Here is a 15,449-nt window from a genome sequence, read left to right on the forward strand (position 1 = left end):
GTTCGAAAACTGCAGTGTCGCTTGTTGTCTATTGCCGACGGCCTACCTTTTCAAACCTTATACGCGCTATAATCACTCAATCGCATTGTTCTGCTGCTCAGCACTGAGCTGTGTGCAATATCAGCACGCCTGCCAAATTTCTTGTTTAAGCCCACGCGTCGCACATACATTTTATATGCGCATACTGGAATGATCACCGTGTGCGTTTAAAGATTGAATGGTTGACTTTCCTTTTCTGTTGCAGCTATAATTACAAAGTGGAAATGCACCTCACAAAAGGAGAAGGAAGGGACCGAGCGCCTCTAATGGAGGCGAAGCCACAAGAAGATAAGAAATATTCACGGACATTACAGAATGTGCAAGTAGAGCACGGTACAGTTCAACGTAAGTCGGAAAAGCACTTTGCACTGATTTCACGAATGAAAATTTATGCTCATGATTGTGCTAGTCAGCAATTCAATTGCGCGGCGTTCTGTATGAGAGCCTGTGGTCATGCACTCACCAATAGTTAGCTTAACGAAGTAGTTTCTAAATGCATGATTCCAGTATTTCACACTGCGCTTGACAGGCCGCGTTCAGCTTCTTGTCCAGCGAACCTTACTTGGAATATAAAATTGCCCCATATGGTCACTTATTTTATCAGCGCAAATAATTGGGTGGCGAGATGAAGCAATCTTGTCGGAAGGCAACGGGATGCCACAATGCCTTTCGTAAGTTACGGAATAGAACAATCGAGCAAAGAACGCAGAGTTACCTGATTGGAGCGAAGTTGCTACGCACTCAAACCGTTTAGACTATTTGGGGCGTATCTTCGAGGCGTGCAGAATCAAACAAAGGAAAAGCACACAAAACCTAACGATTACTGCTGTTGGACAGAGCCGCGCCCCGAGGGATGTAAACAGTTTTGAGAGTGTAATGTACCTGGACAATCGTGTCTGTTACTGTGAGCCATATTTCACTAAACATGCTGTAACGCTGTTTTGTCGTACGGTAAATGATATTATATGATCGAAAACCACGTTTAGCTTACGCACAGGCCAGATTCGCTAAGTAATGCCTTTATGTAAACTGAGGTAAGATATCGGTCGGTAAAATAACATCTGGGCTTTTACGTGGCAAAACAATGAACTCATTATAAGGCACACTGAAGTGTGGGTCGGCTGAATAATTTGGGCCATACTGAGGTCGTTATCGTGCACCAAATTCTGCTATACTCGTGTCTCAAAGAAAAGACCGGGCCGGTTGTGCTACTGACACACGAAGTACCGTACCTGGTACATAAAGAAAAGTAAGAAATGCTCTCAAATACGACACTTAACACCCCACTCACACTGCACCTACCCCACTTACACTGCACCTACGTATTGTAACATTCTTGAGCTTGTTCCTCCCAACGAATATTTTATTACTATGGAAGTTTCATCCAGACCTTACGTCTACGACTAAATGGCCCCTGAACCACTCTTTATGGAAGTTGAGAAATGCATTAGAATCTAAATAAGACTATTTCAGAAATACTTTTACGCATAAAGTTCTTCAATGTAACGAGCAGAACGGAGATTGGCAATAAACATACCGTTCAAGATGCTTCCACTCTTTCTTCAATGGTGTGTGTACTGCGAAAGCTACGGCCGAGAGGGCTTTGCCCGCAACCCTCCGTTTACAGAACGTGACCGTGGTGTGCACTTGAAGTTTGATTTTGGATGTTCACGTTGACGCCGCTAATTCCGATGCTGGGGCCTACGACAGGCCAAACGTAGCGAGACGCGCTTGTTTTGAACAAGCCGCAGTGCGCTCAGCCAGTGGACTCGTCGTGGCACCCCGCGGCGACCGCGCTATCTATACTGCAAACACAGCTGATCACAGCTACATACAACTGTAGCGTTTGCTTTGTGCCCGACAGGGCTAATGTGCGCGGCCGCGCTCGTGTGGCTGTGGTACATGTTGCGAACAGGCTTTGTCCTGCACCAATTTGACCTACGGAGAGCATCCACACCCAGCTTGCGCATTTTGAAGCGCTATCAATATCTCATTGCGAAGCCAAGACTGCCAAGTCTGCCAAGTCGTCTTACCAGGAGCGACCAGGAGTGATATCACGCTCACAAGCGTGCGTGCAGTCTGACCTGAAGTTTCGCGCGTTGTGAGACTAGTTGAGACTTCAAATCTAGCTGAAATTAGTGAGACACGATGGCTACGACACCGATAAGCAGAGTGGCCAAAACTTTAATTCCTGCGCTGGCGGCCGCAAGTCGAGTGTGAGCAGACGATAGGGGGCTTATTCCGCAACTCCGTAATAATTATCGAAATTGGAAAGCTGGCTTTCGCTTACGTCAACCTGCCCATTAAACTGCGGCAATAAGTACACACTGTAACATTAGCAACAAGCGCACAGATCGAAAGACGCTTCTTGACTGATGTCAGCTATTGGGGCAGTAGTAGTGCCTTTAAGTATTGCCCAAATAAGCAGAACTTCAATAGTGTTCTAAGGCACGCTCCAATCGCCTCTTACTAAACTCTGTCGCGGACATCATTACTTTCCCCCTGCTATCCCTGAACCCAAGGGCTTCAAGGCGACACGCGGAATTTAAACTGACAGCCGGGTGGATATCTACATACTCTAATAAAACATGTTCCATCGATCCTCTGGTTTCTCCGCAGCAAGCCTGTGGTTCTTCCTTGGCGAATATCGCTTCACAACTGCGCGTTTTAAGGCAACCAGATCTCACTTGGAAAGTAAGAATGGGCGCTATAACGCAAACCTATTGCAAACTTTTCCGTTCCAATTCTGCAATCAGCCCACCGCGATTGGTCAAAAACTTTTTGGGACCACCCCCACTTCACCTGTCTGTCACGCGACGTCACGAAAACCGCGATAGCTCCCCATCTGATATGACGTGTACGCACTGATTATGCACAATCTCACGGAACAAAACAACAATAGTTATTTCTGATTCGACGCCGTTTTGCCATTAGCCCTCGGCTATTGGTTAAAAGTTTTCGGGCTGCACCCACTTCATCTGCTTCTCACGCGACGTCACAAAACCGCAAAAACTTATTGCGTCAAAGTGACGCGTACGCGTTAAAGATGCTATAATATGCGCAACAAAACTGAATTTTCTTTTGAATAGCCGCAGGCTGCCCTTTCCGAAAGAAATAAAATATGGCTGCCGTAGATCGCTCCGGCACTGGCTACTCGCGCCTGCCGCCGAGCATGGGTTTATTTGCGTATAATAAAGCTTTTTGCGTGGCCGTGTGGCGTTTTCGAGCCCTTTCGACACGTTTACGACCCCTTTCTGCCAACTCTTCTTCGCTGAGGATCCGTTTTAGCGCCATTCTTAAGCTTCCGTTGCAAGCCGCCGTGATTTTGAAATAAGAGAAGAGTACCAATCGCAGACGTCGGCACCACCCTCTTCATGCGGTTATCGATATTCAGTGCAGTGGCTCGGCCCGACCGAATCCCTCTCCACTTAAGCATGCTCCTCGCCTCTTGTGAGCCAATTAGATAAGACAAGCCACTCAGTGTAGGCACTGTTATTCGTTTTTCAAGCAAACAAAAGTGACCTCCTACGAACGAGCGAAGCATTTGATTGGTTTCTTCAGACAACCCTGTGGGTGACCGCCCAATGCTTGCGTCGGCGGTTACGCAAATTTGACGTCAGGAGATTGGAATAACAACATATTGGAATAGGTTTACGTTATACGGCCCTTGCTTTACGTGCTTTTCTGACCATGAAAAAATTCTGCAGGCGTCACGTATCCACCTTTTCTGGACACGAGGATTTACTTCGCGTGAGTGCTACCACGTGGAGTACTGACCTTAAGCTTTTCAAACTTCCCGCGGTGACGCGATGATGACGTGAACAAAGCAAAAATAAAATAATTAAACCTATCCCTGCATATTGAACTTCGCCACAATGCTTGACGCGCCGGCGTTATCAGTGTTCTTGATCAATCCTAACCGCTCGTCGCCTGGAAGTGATTTATCATCCTAAGAGCGTTTAGCCACGACGAGCAATGATGGATTCCGGGCTTTTGATACGGTTCTTTTCTCATTTTGTTTTCTCTTTATCAGTTCCTGGCATCGTCCCTAAATCCCGCTATGTCTACCGCACATTTCCTGACTTTAGCCGCGCTTATACGGCAATAACAGACGCCGTATGCGAATCTTTTCACGAGTTTGAACTAACAAGTACCTCTAATTGTACTAACACCTTGACAAGATCCTTCGAAAATCTTGTCAGTAACTCTATCAACCTTTTTATTCCTTAGAAAACAACGAAAATAAACACTGAAATTCCTTGGATGACTAGGGACCTTTTTCATATATCACGTCGTGTGGCCAGATTACGTCGATCTAAACGCTCTGGTGACTCAACAAAACGCATGCAATTCCGTAGTGCTAAAAAGGAACTCTGTTCTAAAATGGCTGCTGCAAAAGAATTTTATTGCAACGTAGCCTTCCCTAAATTAATTCTGGCTAATCCCCGAAATGTTCGAAAGCTATCCTACCACCTGGGTCATTATCGAACACGTTATTAATCAACAATGTTGCAGTTTCTAACTCGCAGGTAATAGCTTCTTTTAACACGTGCTTCCACTCTGTCTTCACGACCGATATTTCTGTAACCCCTGTTTTTTTCCCCGAACCATACCCTGCAATCGACGATACATCACTGTCTACTCAGGGTGTACTCAATCCTAAACTTAGACACCAAGAAGTCGTGCGGTCCCGACGGTTTCCCGACTGTTTTTCTTGTTCGATACTCTTTTTGGTGCAGCAGATATCTTTAGCAAATCTCTGTCAACCGCCACCCTACCTCGCTCGTGAAACGTGCTTCTATTTTGCTCTTATTTAAGTCGGGTAGCGTTCAACTGTGATCTAACTATAGGCCAATTTCCTTAATGTTACACTCATGTAAATTACTCGAACACATTATTTTTAAACATAATATGGAATCTCTTGAAACAAACAAAATTTCATGCACTTTCCAGCATGGTTTTAGGCGTGGCCTTAGCACTATAACACAACTGACAGAATTCGTTCATGACATCAGCAGCTCTATAGACATAGGGGACCCGATTGGTGCTGTTTTTTATAGACTTTGCAAAGGCTTCTCACACCGTAAACTTTCGTTGGCTGGATATCGGACTTTCTTCCCCAGCGTTCGCAATATGTATGTTTCAAATCTACTAACACACCCTTGATGCCTGTTTCATCAGGGGTTCTCCAAGGCTCAGTACTGGGTCCTGTTTTATTCCTGCTTTATATAATAATCTCCCTCTACCAACTCAGTTCAAATACGCCTTTTTGCAGATGATTGCGTTTTATATTATGCAATTTAATATTTTACTGATCATATTGTTCTTAAGAATTATTTTGCTGACTTCTGTAACTGGTACAAAGCATGGCAAAGGATTATCAACTTTTGCAAAACAGTCTCCATGTCTTTTACACGACGCTCATCCCCTTACTTCTTTCTCTACACCTTTAACAATGCTAGTTTAAATAGTGCCTCCGAATTTAAATATTTAGGTGTCCTACTAACACACGATTTGTCATGGTTGAAACACATTGATGTCACCTGTAACAGCGCCCTTAAAAACTAGGTTACTTACATTGTACGCTGCGTCTCGCCCCTCCAGAAACTAAACTTCTTGCATATAAAACCCTCATTCGCCCCGTCCACGGATATGGCTGCGTTGTATGAAACCCACACAAACACTGTGACGTCAAAAAACAAGAATCAGTACAAGGAAAGGCAGTGCGTTTTGTTTATAGGAGATATGACAAGGAATTTTCGCCATCTCTCTTCCCCTACTTGGTCTCAGTGCTCTTGCAGAGAGTCGCAAAATTGAATGCTTAAGATTCCCTCACACGTTAATCAATTCTCCTCGCCTCTCCTCTTTAGATAACTACTTGACTGTTTCCAAACTCTCATGTTCGAGGAGTACCATGCTCTAAATATCTCAACTTTTTTCGCCCCCACTGATTCCTTTAAACACAGTTTTTTTTCCATCATCAGTTGCAGTCTACAATTCATTACGGGGCAACATCCGTTCACTACCATTGAAACAATTCATGCAATCTTGTTTATAAGTGATGTATGTTTGTTCATCCCACTTCTGCTATAGCATCTTTGAGGTGGCAGTATGTTTAAATAAATAAATAATTAAATATATAAATTAAATAAGTTGTTGATTATGATGGTTCGCAAGTCCTACGTCCAAGACTGCTGCGGCTGTGGCTGCCTGCTGGGCTCGGCACACCATTTATAACTGGAGGATTGGCCGAGAATTCGTACACACTACGTGAGAGTACTGAACTGCTAAATCAAAAGAAATAATGTCACCAAAAACATCCCTATCCTATGTCCACGTTGGATATCTGGTAAAAACGAAGCTTCTGTGTGGAATTTATTTAAATGCTACACAACTAACGGCGATGCGTACAAATGGGTTTAATTTCATGGTAGGCAACGCTGCATGCCTTGCCATATTGATGTTTATCCACAAAAAAAGATCGCATCTGCATTTCTATCCTTATGTGATGGACCGCTCACAATGTATGCGGCAAAGAAAATACAAACAGATATCCACAAATATATCCGTCGAGAAAACGACCAACCCAGCAGCAGCCAAGCCAAACCTAGGAGCGTAGGCAAAAAGAGCGGCGGTTTAACAACCACCGATTTCCACTGAGCCGTGTCCATATTTAATAAACCAAACAACGCACACAAACCTACAAGTAGTCCATCTTTGTATAAACAAACACACACACACTTTCTACGATGAGTTGGTGACCCGAGATGAATATGCCATAAATTCAGACGACAAAACTCAATGCAATAAATAACGTGGATCATTTAGTGATCCACATGATTTATTGCATTGAGTTTTGTTTGATTTTGATTTTGATTTTGCATTGGTTTTGAACGCCCTGACGCACGCAGAACACATAAACAGAAAGCTTCAGAAACAGAAAGTTTCACACTACAAAAATTTCACACAATAAAGTTTGCACCACGTAAGGATCCCAACTGCACCGAATTGGGTGCACAACTGTTGAAACAGCCTGAATGGCTGGATTGCTCCCCGGCCCCGTCTTTATTGTCCATGCGTGTTTATGTACATGATCGTGCAGGTAAAGGCGTACCTGTCCTACATTGTTGTGGCCTTGGGACAGCGGGTTGCAGTAAACAACCCTTAGCATGCAGCCAAAGAACAGCTAGACCGGGCGTTTTTTTCGTTATCGTACTGCTTAACTTTCTGATCTTGTGAAGCACTGAAAACGAATTGCCTAACCCCGTTTTGCCATCAATTATCTTGAAGATATGGTTCGCCTTCTGTCCGCAGTGAATATCAAATAGGGTGATGATGGAGCTTTTGACTATGCACGTCGCAGTGACCCGTTAAATCTGTCATTTTAAATAAATGCTCCTGTTTAACCTTAAGACATTTTTCTTCAGCTTAAGTGCCCGACTAACTACAATTCAATGTGAATGTTGTTTTCCAGAACGAACTGAGTCGAGGCAATACGTTTTTCAATACCATGACTCGGATAAGCACTGTGCCGTAGTCACATTCAATGACGGTGAGCCAGATTGAATTTTGCTTACGAATGTTTGGGTTCTCAGCTTTGCAGGCAAATAACTGACATGGTGTCGCCCTTTCCGCACCTTAGTAGGTTTGCTGACCCCTAAAGGTAGAAAATTTTGCTGACGTTGTGCATGTGAGATCACTTTCAATATAAACCATGTGTTCTAGGATCTGTTCCTGTTGGGCACGTTGAATGAAAACGGAATAACCCTAGCCTAAAACAGCGATAATCTGTTACCAAGCGACGACAGTCCTAAGGCGTTGGACGTGGTTCGCTTAGTCATTCACAAAACAGCAGGAGCACATGTAAAAAGGAAGCAGCCTGAGTTTGCCACTCTTACTATATGCTCAAGCAACACGAGAAAGCTTACAACACCCAGTTCTTTAAGTGACCATGAAAGGGGTATGTAACAGAAATTTCACCTAGAAAAAATTCGTCAGAATTAAGATAACGTTATTAGTGCATCTGCAACATAATTAATACAACAATTATTTTTATTGCTGGAGAGCATGGATAACGAACAGCGCAACATTTCAGATGTTCCTTTCCAACATACATTCATGCAGACCGCTGAGCGCCTTGTTCCGTTAAGAAAATGCACTGTTTCTAAGGAGTAACATTAAATATCTGTTTGCCAAAAGAAGTGTAGTTACAACGCATAATTCTTATTACATGCTTGTAATAACGCAACACAAACTCCTTGAATGCTGGTGTCACAGACTTGCCAACACAGCTTACAAAGCAATACCTCTGCAAAATTTATCGACAATCTAGTATCATATTTTGTGGCCTGAACAATCACCAGCAAGCGCACGAATCACTTGAAGCGTTTCTGAAAGTAATGGAAATGTCCGCATATAAGCATTACAGAACATCGCCAGCAAAATGCTACTTTCAAGATCACTCTACAGAGACGCTCACTATTGGTTGTTATTGATAACGTGTCACTAATCGGCAACAAGTTACACTATGATTAGGTTACTATGATTCTTAATGACAATAAATAAACTTGGACCATATAACTCATGCATCAGATTGATGGCCGTTAAATAAAGTCACTCTGAAAAACCCGCAACAACGTTTACCAGTGTAGTGCTCTCTACCACACACTGACAGGAAGTAATATTTTAAGCTCAATACAGATATTATTTCCCAAAGTGTCGGATGAACAGCATTGGCGCTCCAGTTGTTTTAGTGACTCTATGCATCAAGGGCGTTCCTTTTTTTACGTGTAAGTAGAACCACAGTTGATATTTTGCGCCGAGTTTGATGACACATATCTGCAAGCTGGTGACATTCTGGGAATTCACTCCAAGCTCACCTGTAGAATTCGTAAATTCCGTTAGGTGCCATAAACTGAATGATTAGGAAGTTTCTTACTGAATTCGTGTTAATTATTTCCCTATGTGTGTCTATTTCTCGTGCAAGTACTATCCGCCTCACTGAACAATTCAGCTCAAGTACTTGAAATATGGTACCTGCAACAGGTGAATTTTAAAAATTTCAGGAACTTTTCGGAGCAATTTCGGAAACTCACCCCGTAAAGTGATTCAAGCGCCCCTTGAAAGAGTTTCTAGAACACCAACTGATTTCGACTTGTTGGCGACCATGTGTTCTACTTGAATACCCATAATACTATTTAGGGAGACACCCTTTGCAATATGACAGGACGGCCTATAGAAGGCTTCCTTGTAACCTCTAATAGATGCCGGTTTAATTAAAGAACTCGCCCAAGTCATCTGACGATAACTGTCAAGAGCAGTGCATTAGGAATTAATCAATATATCCAGGCAACATATTGCCCACAGCCGAAATCAATAATGTGCGAGGTACGTGAACTGCAGCGGCACTCCTATATCGCACTTCCCTACGAACACTCTGCGCCATGTAGAGCCGCCGCCGCAAAGGCTGGGGTGGCATCGGAAATTCACGGCGCACTCGTGCGTGCAAACGCTGAGCAAAGCCTCATTCAGCAAGCGCACATTTCTCTCGCGCTTCTTTCTTCACACGCTGTGCGTCGTTGTGCCGCAACCTGTCAGGCGAAAAATTGGGCTAGTTTGTTTTAATAGGCGCTGTTATGACCTCGCTGACGAGAAGTCAGCACGTGACCTCTAATACGCGAAGCGTGGCGCGACGATGCCTGTGAACACTGAGAATTATTCCTTCATTTGCCGCACACTCAATGGCACACTCAGTGACCCAAGTTCACGAGACATTAATCGAAGAGCGGCATGTACACAGTGCATTCAGCAAGAGGTCGTGGGATCGAATCCTGGCCACGGCGGCCGCATTGCGATGGGGGCGAACTACGAAAAATCCCGTGTACATTGATTTAGGTGCACGTTAAAGAACCCTAGCTGCTCTAAATTTCCGGCGTCTTCCACTACAGCGTGCCTCATAATCAGAAAGTGGTTTTGGCATGTAAAACCCCATAATTTTTTACACAATGTATTCATGGCGCCGCTCGCTAAAGCCTTCGCGCGAATGGAGTTCATTGAAGAGTCGCACCTAGGTAGTGAATTTGTGGCACAACCAGCTAAGTTGTTTGGTTTCTGCGCTTGAGGAACCTTTGTGATGTCAGTTCGCTTCCGCTCAGCATAGCAGAAATTTAAGGTATCTGTCCCGTCATAGAGGAGCGCCACATTTGCAGTGGCACATACATAGGTAGCCAAGTTGTCGGCAAAGATGTTCGCTGAAATGCGGCACACACTTTCTCGCACATGCCCAGTGGACAAAGATGACATGAAAGAGCTTAATCGAAGAGCAGCAGAGACCGAGCGACACCAAGTGCCCCAAATCGGCGCCAAAGAGTTGCTTCGAATGGTGGTGCCTGCCGAAGCGATGAAAAGGACGTGTGGGCTCAATCAAGCGGGTGTCGACGCTCGGTCAAGTGAGTGGGCAGGAATGGAGGAACAAAGGGGAGGCTGTAGCTTGTTCGTTCGTCGCAGGATGGCGAGGAATAGGGCGCGCATACTCCGTCAATGGTGTTCTGAACAGGAACTTAAGCCAAGGAGGAGGGGAACCTACCGCTGGCTCGTTCGCATGGTAAGAAAAAAATGGTGCATGCACTAGGTCCAGCGACTGTCGAGGAGAAACTGCAGGAAGAAAGAGGGGAGGCTGTCACTTGCTCGTTGGTCGAGGGATGGCAAGGAATAGGACGCCTTTACTCAGTCAGAAGTATTCTGCACAGGAATTGGAGCCAAGGAAGAAGGGAACCTACAGCTCGCTCGTTCGTAGTGGGAAGACGAAAATGGTGCGTGCGCTAGGTCCAGCGACTGTCGAGGACCAAATGGAAGAAGGAGGAGGAGAGGTGCGCAGCAAGGCTCGGACAAATTTTAGCTTCAAAACAATTGGTTTAAACATAGTCCCAGCAACGTTAATGCCTTTTCACAAGAAAAAGGGGCTACTGTGAGATCACATTAGTGAAAGGGTCCGTGGTCAGTCTAGGTAGTGCGAGTCCCTTGGGATCGAATGGTTCCGCGAAGACATTCAGGAGATGGAGGCTAGTAGTAGTGCACCGGACGAGTTGCACCTGATGCGTTGCACACCTGCGTCTTTGCGCGAAGAGTGTGCAGGTACCAGGTCTCTGTACCAGGTCAGGGAAGATGCGTGAACGGAGCGAGGTAAAAAAGTCGGCAGCAGCGGCTAGACTATGACGTATGTCATGGGTAGGCCATGACGCGACGGCGTGCGCCATCGCGAACGACACGTTTTCACGTTCTCGGCTACGCTTCCAGTCGTCTAGTCTTAAGTCGCAGACTTCTGCGTCGGACTTCGCATGTGCCGCGATAAGAGGGTTTGTTCTGCGTTGGCGGGACCTTCGTACGCTGGTTACTAGTCTTGGACGCCAGTGGCGCTTGAGACGACCAGCAAGCAGTCGTCGGGCGAAGTTCGATAACACTGACGCGGAGGGGCGAAGGCCGGTGCAAGTTCGAGCAGTCGTAACTGATGCTTGCGGCTTCCCAGGCTCATGAGTGGGTGCAACACAAAGCACAGCATGAGGTGGCAGATATAAGAAACCACGGGGCTCATGTTTCGAGAGGGCAGTGCTAGTCCACCTGCGCTGTACGCGTCGCGCGGCGATTGTTCAGAGCCTCCAGTGTCTGACTTGTCAGAGCTGTCGCCGGAGGGCCCCGACAGTGACTCGGCCGCAGGAGAGGACGGGTAGTGTAGGGAAGAGACGGTGATCGCTGCTACAGCTGCGTCACTTTCGCTGGCTTTTAGATGCCGTAATGTAGCCTGGGAGGATTCGCCCAAGGAGGAATCGCGTAGCGTACGTTCTTCGTCAGGAAGAGGGCAGTACGTAGTGCCATAAAATTTGAGCACAGCCTGTTTAGTTCGTCATAGGGGCACACGCAGGCACTGAAACTCTGAGGCAGAGTTGCAGGTCACGCGGCGGGATGTGTAGGAGTACCCCGTACTTCAACTATTCCGTCGGAATGTTCAGCTCCAGAGCAACCTCCAACCGCGCGAATCAGGCGCCGACGTAACTTTGCCACAACGGTGGTAGTGGTGGGCTGAACTGGGGCTCCGGCCAGTTGGCCATGTCAGCGCGTCTTTCGGTCGAAGGCGTGTTCTCCCGAATCACCAATGTGGGAACGGAGGGGTCGCAGCGGAGGGCCACACCAAGAGGACCAGTTTAGCAGGATTCTAGAACAACACCGGCCGTGCCGTGCTTGCGCCTATGCACGCGGTGCCCATCTTTATTTTTCCCTTCTTTTTCAGCTGGCACCAAGGCGCCGACTGAGAGCTCTGACCATAGCATCCCCATGTTGCGGTGTCGATGCCCGCTACAGTATCTAACCGTCTTCCCGCCTATCTGGATCTCTGGGTATTCCGTGGGGTTATGGTTAACGCATCGGGCAGCTGTGCTCAGTTAGGTTTCGAAACGAAGCGTTGCATAAACTTGGGTCACTGAGTATGTGCCAGCGTGTACATACACGCCTCTCTTCAAGGAAACTCTTTCACACCAACATGGGCCACTGTAGATTCAGGACTAACAAGGCACCGATGTTCGACAAAACACCTTGACGCCGACTTGAAGCACTGGGTATGCGTACTTAGGTTTGTGCTGGTCTTTAATAAACCTCATTCAGCCAACTTGGATCACTGATTACGGGCCAGTAGGTGTGTGCCGCTCTTCAATGGACGTCTTTGGGGACAACTTGCGTAGCTAGTTATGTGGCATTGGGAGTGTTCCACCCTACGATGATAAAATAATCCCCTAAGTTTCTTCTATACTGAACGGAATCGACCGAACCTCACAAAGGTTCCTCAAGGAGAGCAGCCCGATGGATTAGGATGCTGTGCCACAAATGCACTGTGTACGGACCGCTTTTCAATGAATGACTATCATGCCAACGCTTTAGGGAGCTCACTATGAATGTATTGGGTATGTGCCTCTCAGTGTGCGGCAAGCGCGGGAGTACTTGTCAGCATTCGCAAGAGCAGGCGCCACACGCTCCTTTTCTCAGAGGTCACGCGCAGACTTCTTGGTAGTGCCACTGGATGGCGTAGCTTGTCCAGAAAGAAGTGCGAGGCAAGGAGCCCAGTTGTCGTATAAAGTTTTTCTCAGTGCTCGCGCGCACGAGCGCGCCATGCATATTGGCGGCCACGTGAAGCTTTCGCGGAAGCGGCGCCTTCTGGCGCCGATTTCGTAGGACAGCGCGAAAGAGCAGTCCCGCTGCTGTACACACCGCACACATAACTCGTTTCGATGGGGACGATTCGCTGTACTTTTATATTGATTCAATGCTATCTCATTACTCAAGACTGTAATCCTCGAATGGTTTCCGCCACTTTTTTACGACCTCGTGCCTGACAGAAAGTAATTCCGACACATCAAATGTCTTGAGGCGAAATGCCTAAAATCAAGGAACTTACTGAGCATTCTTTCCCACAACATGGGGCAGTGATAGAAATTGCTTATTAAACGTGTACAACAACCTTTATTTGGTCACGTTTGGCTATACAGCCGTGGCATACCACTCTGCCGCGCTGAGTGCGTTAAAAATGCTGGATCCCGTCCACCATCTTGGTATCCGGCTTGCCACCGGCATTTTCAGAACATACCCATTCAAAATTTGAAAGTCTGCACATGGAATCGAATCAGCGGTGCCTTCCACCTCTAAAGAACAAACACCATTTTCAAATTTGTCTTCAAGTGCACTTTAACCCCCAACATCCTTGTTACATACCTATTAAAAATATTACATGCACTGCACTACTATTCCGTAATCCACCTTAACTGATGGGGCCTTTTTCAATCCTCAGTCCCAATCTTCAAAAATTTTCGAATGGCTCTAGCGAAGCTGTTGCCACTACCACGTCAGTGACAACATTCAGATTGTCACAGATTCTTTTTAGAAGTCACGAAGTGTGCTCCTGAGTTACGCATTCAATGCACTTCCAGGAAATTCAGGTGAAGTTTATGGCTTGGTGTAGCACTAGGCGTAGCGCCAGTTTATGTCTCGCTGGCTTGGCGGTCAAACCTAGCTGCATAAAATTCATTATCAAGTGTAGCTTAACGTACATAAAAAGAACATAGGCCAGCTTGCGCATGGTGCAGTTGCGGGCCTACGGCATTTCAGGGCGGCTTCTTTACGGCGTGCATTTCGACTGATTTGAAGTTTGTGTATTGGATTGACATAATCGTGCAAAAAAATACGTATCTTGGCCGGGCAGAGGTCTTTAAACATATTGGAAATATAACTGACAAGTTAGCCCTTTAGATGTGACATATAAATTAAAACGTTTATCTGACTTTTATTTCGTGCTTGCGCAAATATTAGCGTAAACGTATGACGTACGATTACTAACTTAAATTTAGATAATTTTTGAATATTGATACCGAATGTGACCCCTTCGAATTACAATATTGTACTTCGGTGTAAAGGAATCGCTACTTCAAGCGGTAATCTGTGTACGAGCGCGCATTCTTTGTTGCGAAATTTTGGATCATACATTCTTATGTGCGCATCACTTTGCTCGTTACTTGTTCATTGCTACCTTACCACGGACATTTTCCCAAAAAGCTTATGCATTTCTGTTTCCTTATTTAGGAGTCACAAGATGCGAACTCCTTTTCTGGGAAGAAAGCAAAGGAATTACGTCACGTTTCTTAAACTGCCAGAAAGAATATAAAAGCCTGTGCCCTCACGACAAAGTATACACAGTTTACGACGATGAGTGCAAAGTATGGTTTCGTTATCAACTCTTTCAGTTATCATGGTCAGACAAGTAAACTGGATAGAGGGAGACCTCGGAGATTTCGAGATCGTTTGAAATGAAATAACGCTTTTGAGCAGCACAAAGTGGGCCGCTCCATTGTTTTTTTCGACACCTGCTGAAGAACTGTTTTATCGTAGCTGAAACGAGAAAATAAAAGCTAATAACAGGGTGTTTCTCAAGAATTACTTTTCTTATGCGTTGGAATAGTAGACTTTTTTTTACGTTACCTCGAGGACTACCTGCAACATTTACTTCATGGGTTCCCTTGAATAGCCGCTGACACCTTTTTCTGGTAGTAGCGACGGTGTGATAATTTGGTTTTAAACGTAATAACTGCTGTGATTTTCTACATTTTTCCAATGCTCTCTCATACCATTGCCCTCGCTTGCTTGAGCTTGGCGCACGTACACATAAATTGAATGCGCTTCACAACCGACAGTCTTATTTTATTCTTAACAATCTTACATTCACGATTAGGCATGTTCTACAGAACATTCAGTGTAACCATGTCCAGGATAGTGGGACATAGACTACTGCGACGTAGCCGATCGTGGGCCAATGCAGCCAACGTAACTCTATGGGAAGGATTTCTTTAATAATTCGATTTCTGATCAGTGCCTCG

At 45.6% G+C, this 15,449-nt stretch overlaps 1 long non-coding RNA gene across 1 annotated transcript in view; it reads left to right on the forward strand.

The window, feature by feature from the left end:
* LOC135902857 (uncharacterized) overlaps positions 1–14,952 on the forward strand; it is a 49,423-nt gene extending 34,471 nt beyond the window's left edge. The window contains exons 3-5 of the long non-coding RNA XR_010564630.1: positions 245–384; positions 7,514–7,591; positions 14,659–14,952. This is a non-coding gene — a long non-coding RNA (uncharacterized lncRNA). The remainder of the gene's footprint in view (positions 1–244; positions 385–7,513; positions 7,592–14,658) is intronic.
* Positions 14,953–15,449: the final 497 nt, after the last annotated feature.

The sequence above is a fragment of the Dermacentor albipictus genome, chromosome 1 (assembly GCF_038994185.2).
Source record: "Dermacentor albipictus isolate Rhodes 1998 colony chromosome 1, USDA_Dalb.pri_finalv2, whole genome shotgun sequence".
In the NCBI taxonomy this organism is placed as follows: Eukaryota; Metazoa; Arthropoda; class Arachnida; order Ixodida; family Ixodidae; genus Dermacentor; species Dermacentor albipictus.